This window comes from Glandiceps talaboti, chromosome 20 (assembly GCF_964340395.1).
Source record: "Glandiceps talaboti chromosome 20, keGlaTala1.1, whole genome shotgun sequence".
Taxonomy (NCBI): Eukaryota; Metazoa; Hemichordata; class Enteropneusta; family Spengelidae; genus Glandiceps; species Glandiceps talaboti.
Genome location: NC_135568.1, coordinates 19,277,710 through 19,284,638, shown reverse-complemented (window position 1 = coordinate 19,284,638; position 6,929 = coordinate 19,277,710). Strand labels below are relative to the sequence as shown.

Sequence of the window (6,929 nt, the reverse complement as noted above, 5' to 3'; positions counted from 1 at the left end):
TTAAAAGCACTTGAAAAGTCAAAGAACATTAATCTGATTGAACTTCCAGGTTTTTCTGAATGAGAATATACATTATTTAAAACATGTAACATCACATCCTTCTATACCCCTGTTCTTACGATAGGCAAACTGTAATGGGTCAATAAAATCAGAGACTATAACTATTAACTTATTTGTAAAACTACTCGTTCACAGACTTGCATAACGGCAGACGTCAACGCAACTGGTCTAAGATCGTTCATTGATGATATCACAGCTTTCTTTGGGACAGGAACAATATGAGAAGTTTTCCATGACATCGGAGCTAAGTCATGTTGAAAGCACAAATTGAATATGACAGACAGAATACGAGCAAGTTGATCAGCGCACAAGTTCAGAACACAGTGAGTAAAATTATCAGGCCCCGACGCTTTGTTTGGGAGCACACTGGAGCACCCGAAGCACCTCTTCCTTGTCGGTCGAGAGACGGTCGCCATCAGTGATATTTGAGGACGCTGCTCTCAGTTCATTCCTGATTGCTATGCTCGAAAGAGAAAACATAGCAATCAAACCTGTTATAGAATGCATTTAGTTCGTTTGCACGAGTTGTTGAATTGTCTCCTGTAGCATTGGTGTTTTGCTACCATCAGAGTAACCACTCATAAGTTTCAGTACATTCCATCTACAGCTGAATGAAACTACTACTTAGGGGTAGAACAGAAGTCTCTCTGTACAGCTCAGAGTAAAAATGGAGGTGTACAGTCGATTTCAGTGTGCAGGAAAACTGATGTAATAAAACATGACAAAAGTTACACTTGATCAATATATTGCTCAAAGTAATGTAGTTGGAAAGATTGTGATGAATTGGTTGATTTAATGTTGGTAGGGATAAGCTTATTGGGACCTACAATGAGTGAACATGATAGTCAAGATTTTGATGGTGATAAAATAGTATCACAGTATTGACTCATAGGACTAAAATAATAAGACAGACATTAAGAGAAATATATAGACAAACAAATTAATATTTTCAATGTTTAAAGTTTGTGGCTAATGACTTTTCCATTTGGCTGATTTGAAAATGAACAATGTTATTCTAATGGCTATGACGGTTTTGTTTTTTAAACCAACAGCTGCAGTGTTGACTGTCTTTAAAATGTGTTGTGACATATTGTGAGAGACCTTGTTAATTACTTTTCATCCGTGTCAGAGAATTAGATGTCATTCAATAAAATAAATATTGATGGTCAACACCCCTGGAAAATCAATACAAGTACACTGGAAACTGATGGAAAACCCAGGGAAAACCTTGGAATTTTTTTTTTACTCCAAGTGTTTGAATCCTGCTTTCCTTACCTTCAGGGTTAATTATCAAAATCAAGCCAATTTCTGTCTATCACAGACACATTGTAGAATTGAAATAACGCCAATTTCTTTTAAAACATGTTTACAAGTAATATTGAAAAAAAAGAACTATAGGCAAGCATCATTTTGGTGACAATAAGTCTGAAACTTATGTCGAGAAACAAGTGTATGTGTTTCAGTAGTAAGGCATCATTTTACATCGGCTAGCACACATTTAGGCAAAATGATGGAAATAGAAAAAACCCACAAGATTGTCACAAATGATAGACCTTCAGAGTGTTTTGTTTGTTTATAACTTTAAAATCAGGGGTTGTCGGTTGTGCCGAGTGGTGAAACCACTTTCCTCTTACCACTGTGGTTGGGGTTCAAACCATTCGTTGTTTAGTTTGACTCTACTGAACAATGCAGGTTTCCCCGTGTACTCCGGTTCCCCTTGCATTATCAAACACTGAATCCATGAGGGATGACCCTCACTGGATTTCTTGGCAGATAAGTGTTTACTTAGAGAACTATCCAGTATAATTATTTTTATTATTATTTTTATTATGTACTTGAAATACATTCTCAGGTGTGTAAAAAGAAGTGCAATATGTCACATCTTGATAGGACAAACAATTTATTATACCAGAAGTGAAATTGAAAATTCTCTTGTCCATTGACAAGTGACCTTTGAAAAAAAAATTGAAGCCTGCAGGTGCAAAGCATAGTCCCAGGTGAACATTTTTGTTGCCCAACTTCAGTTTGAGCACTGTGTTGACATAAGAGATTATATAGTATTTAAAGCCTTATCACTTTGCTTAAAGGATACTATCTATAGTATTGTAATCAAGATTTGGACTGAGTTGTTAAATGGTGCTAATGCCAAGCAAAGTGATATTATCCTTAGGTAGGTGGATGAGAGTCACGCATGTATTGCTAATATTCATAGATATCTCCCTCCAGGTGTACACTTTTCACCACTCTCATGACTCCTTTCCTTTACTTCTTAGCCAAGGGAAAAGACAACATAACATAGCCGACTACCCAGTTTGTAAGGGCCACTCAGTATACATCTCGAGTACCAATATCTAATGTCACAATGTCTCACATTGATACTTTACCAACCAAATTTGATAATTGCATTACAATCTACTCTCCCTAGCTCCCATGTCTTTCAATGCAAAATACACTTTACCATCAATACCTCAAAACTATAACTCAGGAATATTGTCATAGCCGACACTTTTCCCGGATTTTGCATGTGCAAAAACGGCAACAATCTCTTGATGAGTAAAATTTGCATTCATTGATACATGGCTCTCATATATCGGGAGTTCATATATTCTTTTAATCAGGGTTCGCACGGTCCTGGAAAACCCTGGAAAACCCTGGAATTTCAAACCCTCCCTGGAAAGCCCTGGAAAACCCTGGAAAAATGCGCCCTACCCCTGGAAAACCCTGGAAAATGATCATGATCAATCGATCGATTAATATTGATGATCGTCATGTCTGTGCTCGAGCCACCCATTCGTATGATTCTGAATCTCGTAAATGTGAAATGGCGAAAATATTTTCAAAGTCTTTCGCCACGGTGGTGAATCAAAATTCACGCCGATTGAACCCAGACAGTCAAACGATCGTTCCACGAGACACTTCGCCCCACAGACCGTGCATATGATTAGTTGAATGGGCGCCGCAGTGTTTGTTTCGATCTTGCGTATATTGCTACTCCATACATCTCCCAGTCGTCATTTCAGGGACATGATATTGTAACACTGTAACAGTCCCGGTCGGGGGTCTGTTAACAAGATTATCGTAACATTGTAGCGAGTATCAAAGCATCATCAACCACGATTAGAAATTGTTACAAGTTCGGCGCATGAGTCGACATACTACAAGCTCAGGCATGGCTAGGGCCTAGGGAAGTGCAGTTGAATTTCCGGGTTGTGGAAGTACGGTTGTGACTTTTATGTCGTCGATAAATGGGTATTTGTGTTACACGTTCTAAAAGAATAAACTACTGTTTTATGTTGTCGGTACAGTAACATTCGTCAATGGCCAAGTTGAGTTGAGAAATCGCGATGTTCCGCAACTCGTGGCATCCGTACATAAACATCGAGACGCAAGCGATGAATGTATTCAGTTATTCATAGCTCAAAATTTCGTTACGTAAATGACGTTTTTATTAAAATTTTAGAAGAAAAAAATTATTTTAGGTGACTTATAAATCTAGTAACATCAAATCATACAATAACGAGGACAAACTTTAGTTTTTAATTTAATTTTCTGGATATGTCTGAATTAGACTGACGAATGCTGAGACTCAATCTTACACGATCAATGCACCTGCTTGACGAAACGGCTACTTAGGGGGTAGGAGAGAGGTTTCTCCGTTAATCTTAGCGTGCAAACGTGGTTTTGAAACCAACATCTTGCAGTGTCGATTGTCTTTAAAATGTTTTGTGACATATTATGGGAACTGTTGTTATTTTTTTCGTCTACATCAGACAATTAGATGTCATTCAAAAAATATACTTAAGTGTCAACACCCCTGGAAAATGGTCAAAATCAATATGAATACCCCTGGAAAACTGATGAAAAACCCCTGGAAAGTCCTGGAATTTTGTTTTGCTTTAAGTGTACGAACCCTGTTTAATGCACTTTTAGCACAACTGAACTGATTATTTTTTCTTGAGTGCTTGGAAATATCCTGTGTCAACACACAATTTTGCCAGTATAAAGACTGCTACTTCCACTAATTCCTTTTGGCTCAGGTGTGTTACTTGTTGTCTGCTAAAGGGCCTCCATGCCTTTCATCTATTTATACATGGCACTCCTATGGACCTTTCATAATTTGTTATACAGTACTTATGGTGTGATGTACAAAGGCAGATAATTTCCACCCGAATGGTACTGTGTATTGCTCACATACCAAATCCCAGCACATTTGAAACCCAAAAGCTTTCTGTCGTGTGATATTTTAACATGGTCATACCAACTTTTGTCATCACATTTGAAGTGAAAAATCTCCTTGTTCTAGATATCTTGTAACTTCCACCCATTGATCTAATTTGAAGTCCTCCTATTTTATCCAGAGACTCAGGTATCTCATATCAATGCACATACATGGTTTAAAGGCATAACTAATAGTGGTGGTGGGTCCTTTCCAACTTTCCCTCACACTGATAGTGCTCCAGACTTTAATCTGTCTGATATAGTTGTAGAAATAAACTGGCCAAAGTCTTTACATCCAGGACTGTTTTGAAGTACTATAAGTGATGGGTATGAATGATTATAAGACTTGCTCTTAAAATTTCCCTTACAAGGAGTCACATAGTGAGATACCTATATTCCCTCTGATAGCCAGTCTATGATTTGTTTTTCACAACTATTGTCAACTTGTCCCACGTATGTACGTGATTATGTATTTTAACGGCTATTAAATCATTTTGGTTTCTTAATGTCATGTACCAGGGAGATATGTTGATTTTTTCCCTAGGCTACTGCTTCAACATCCGAGACGTAGAGTCATGCCTGGGTGCACCCTCAACAGACACCCAAGAGAAGGTTTCACATTACTGCACATTTATATTCCATTTCCCACATTGGAATATCGAACTGAAAGAAAATTTTAACACCCCTTTTAATTACATGTAGAAGGCACCCCAGACAGGATCCTACAAAAGGCAGGCTGTCATAAGGCAATGCCTTTTGGTGATCACACCCCTGTCTCAGAGTACTAATATCTTAACTTACAAGCTCACACTCAAATAGAGAACACATGAATGAAATTTATTCAAGGTTTAATTTTAATGACTCCATCTCACAGGGAATTTTTTCTTTACAATATCTGGCGAAGTTCCTAACAATACCACAAACATAACATTTCAAATATCTGGGTTTTACATCCACGTCTTCTCTGTAGTTTTTGGCCGGACAATATGGAGTATGATTAGTATAATGGGTAGGCCACTTCCCATGTTGAAGGAACTTAGACACTTTTGATGCAATTACTTCCTCTTCTTTATTTCCCAACAACAGAATGATAAGGTGCCCTGCTTCTTGCCCAAAATCATTTGTCTCAAATATGGCCAGCACTGCTTAATCCATTCAGTATTTGTGTGGCCTTGTGTTCCATGTTGGTGTTTGTGCTAGCTCCATCACCTTTTGTAGAGCATTGTCCACAGATGTAGCGTTTGCCGTCTTTTTCTAATTCCTCTAATTTCTTTTGTAGTCCGTCCAACTGCAGCTGCACCTGCAACATATAAAGTACACTCTTAGTACATATTCTACAGTTCCAAACTGCTTCTCACTTTCCCTCACAGGGAAGTCTTTGTCCCTCATTGACTATAAAATGCCTTGACTCACATGGTACATAGTATTCTACAATTCACATCTAATTCTCACTTTCCCTCACAGGGAAGTCTTTGTCCCTCATTAGTCCCCGCGGACGAAGTCCGGAACGGGGACTTATGGATTGGGTTCCGTCTGTCCGTCCGTCCGTCCGTCCGTCCGCAGCTGTTTCTTGGAGATGCCTGGACCGATTTTTTTCAAACTTGGTACAGGAGCAACATACCATGGCATACATATGCACGTCAATTTGTTTTATGATACGATCCAATATGGCCGCCTAGCAACCATTTTGTTTGCGAATTTTTCCTGTCTAAAGCCATAACTCAGACATGCTTGAACAGATCTCATTTAAAGTTGGTATTAGGACAGTGTTCTATGACATACATGTGCATATCCATTTTCATTGTGATACGATCCAATATGGTTGCCTGGTAGCCATTTTGTTTGCGAATTTTCCATGTCCAAAGTCATAACTCAGACATGCTTGAACAGATCTCATTCAAAGTTGGTATTAGGACAGTGTTCTATGACATACATGTGTATATCCATTTTCGTCGTGATACGATCCAATATGGCTGCCTGCCAGCCATTTTGTTTGCGAATTTTCATGTCCAAAGGCATAGCTCAGACATGCTTGAACAGATCTCATTTAAAGTTGGTATTAGGACAGTGTTCTATGACATACATGTGCATATCCATTTTCGTCGTAATACGATCCCATATGGCTTTCTGGCAGCCATTTTGTTTGTGAATTTTCCATGTCCAAAGCCATAACTCAGACTCCATTTTCATCGTGATATGATCCCCCATACCCAACCAATCCTTTATTGTTGGAGGCATATTCCATGTCCAACAAGCACACACAACATATCTAAGTCTGTTTGTTTTAGGTTCACAAATGTTGTTGCGTGATCAGAGTAGTGATAATTCCTTAAAACCCAATTATAGCGAGGACTATGTCATTCTCAATGACTTGTTGACTGTAAAATGCCTTGACTCACATGGTACATATTATTCTACAATTCACATCCAATTCTCACTTTCCCTCACAGGGAAGTCTTTGTCCCTCATTGACTATAAAATGCCTTGACTCACATGGTACATAGTATTCTACAATTCACATCTAATTCTCACTTTCCCTCACAGGGAAGTCTTTGTCCGTCATGGACTATAAAATGCCTTGACTTGCGTTATACATCTTAATTTGATTTTAGGCACTTTAACGTCTACTCCGTTTTACTCTGAGACTCTTA

At 38.4% G+C, this 6,929-nt stretch overlaps 1 long non-coding RNA gene across 1 annotated transcript in view; it reads right to left on the bottom strand.

The window, feature by feature from the left end:
* Positions 1 to 5,346: 5,346 nt before the first annotated feature.
* Positions 5,347 to 6,929, bottom strand: part of LOC144450433 (uncharacterized) — a 7,452-nt gene continuing 5,869 nt past the window's right edge. Inside the window, exon 3 of the long non-coding RNA XR_013482242.1 lies at positions 5,347 to 5,578. This is a non-coding gene — a long non-coding RNA (uncharacterized LOC144450433). The remainder of the gene's footprint in view (positions 5,579 to 6,929) is intronic.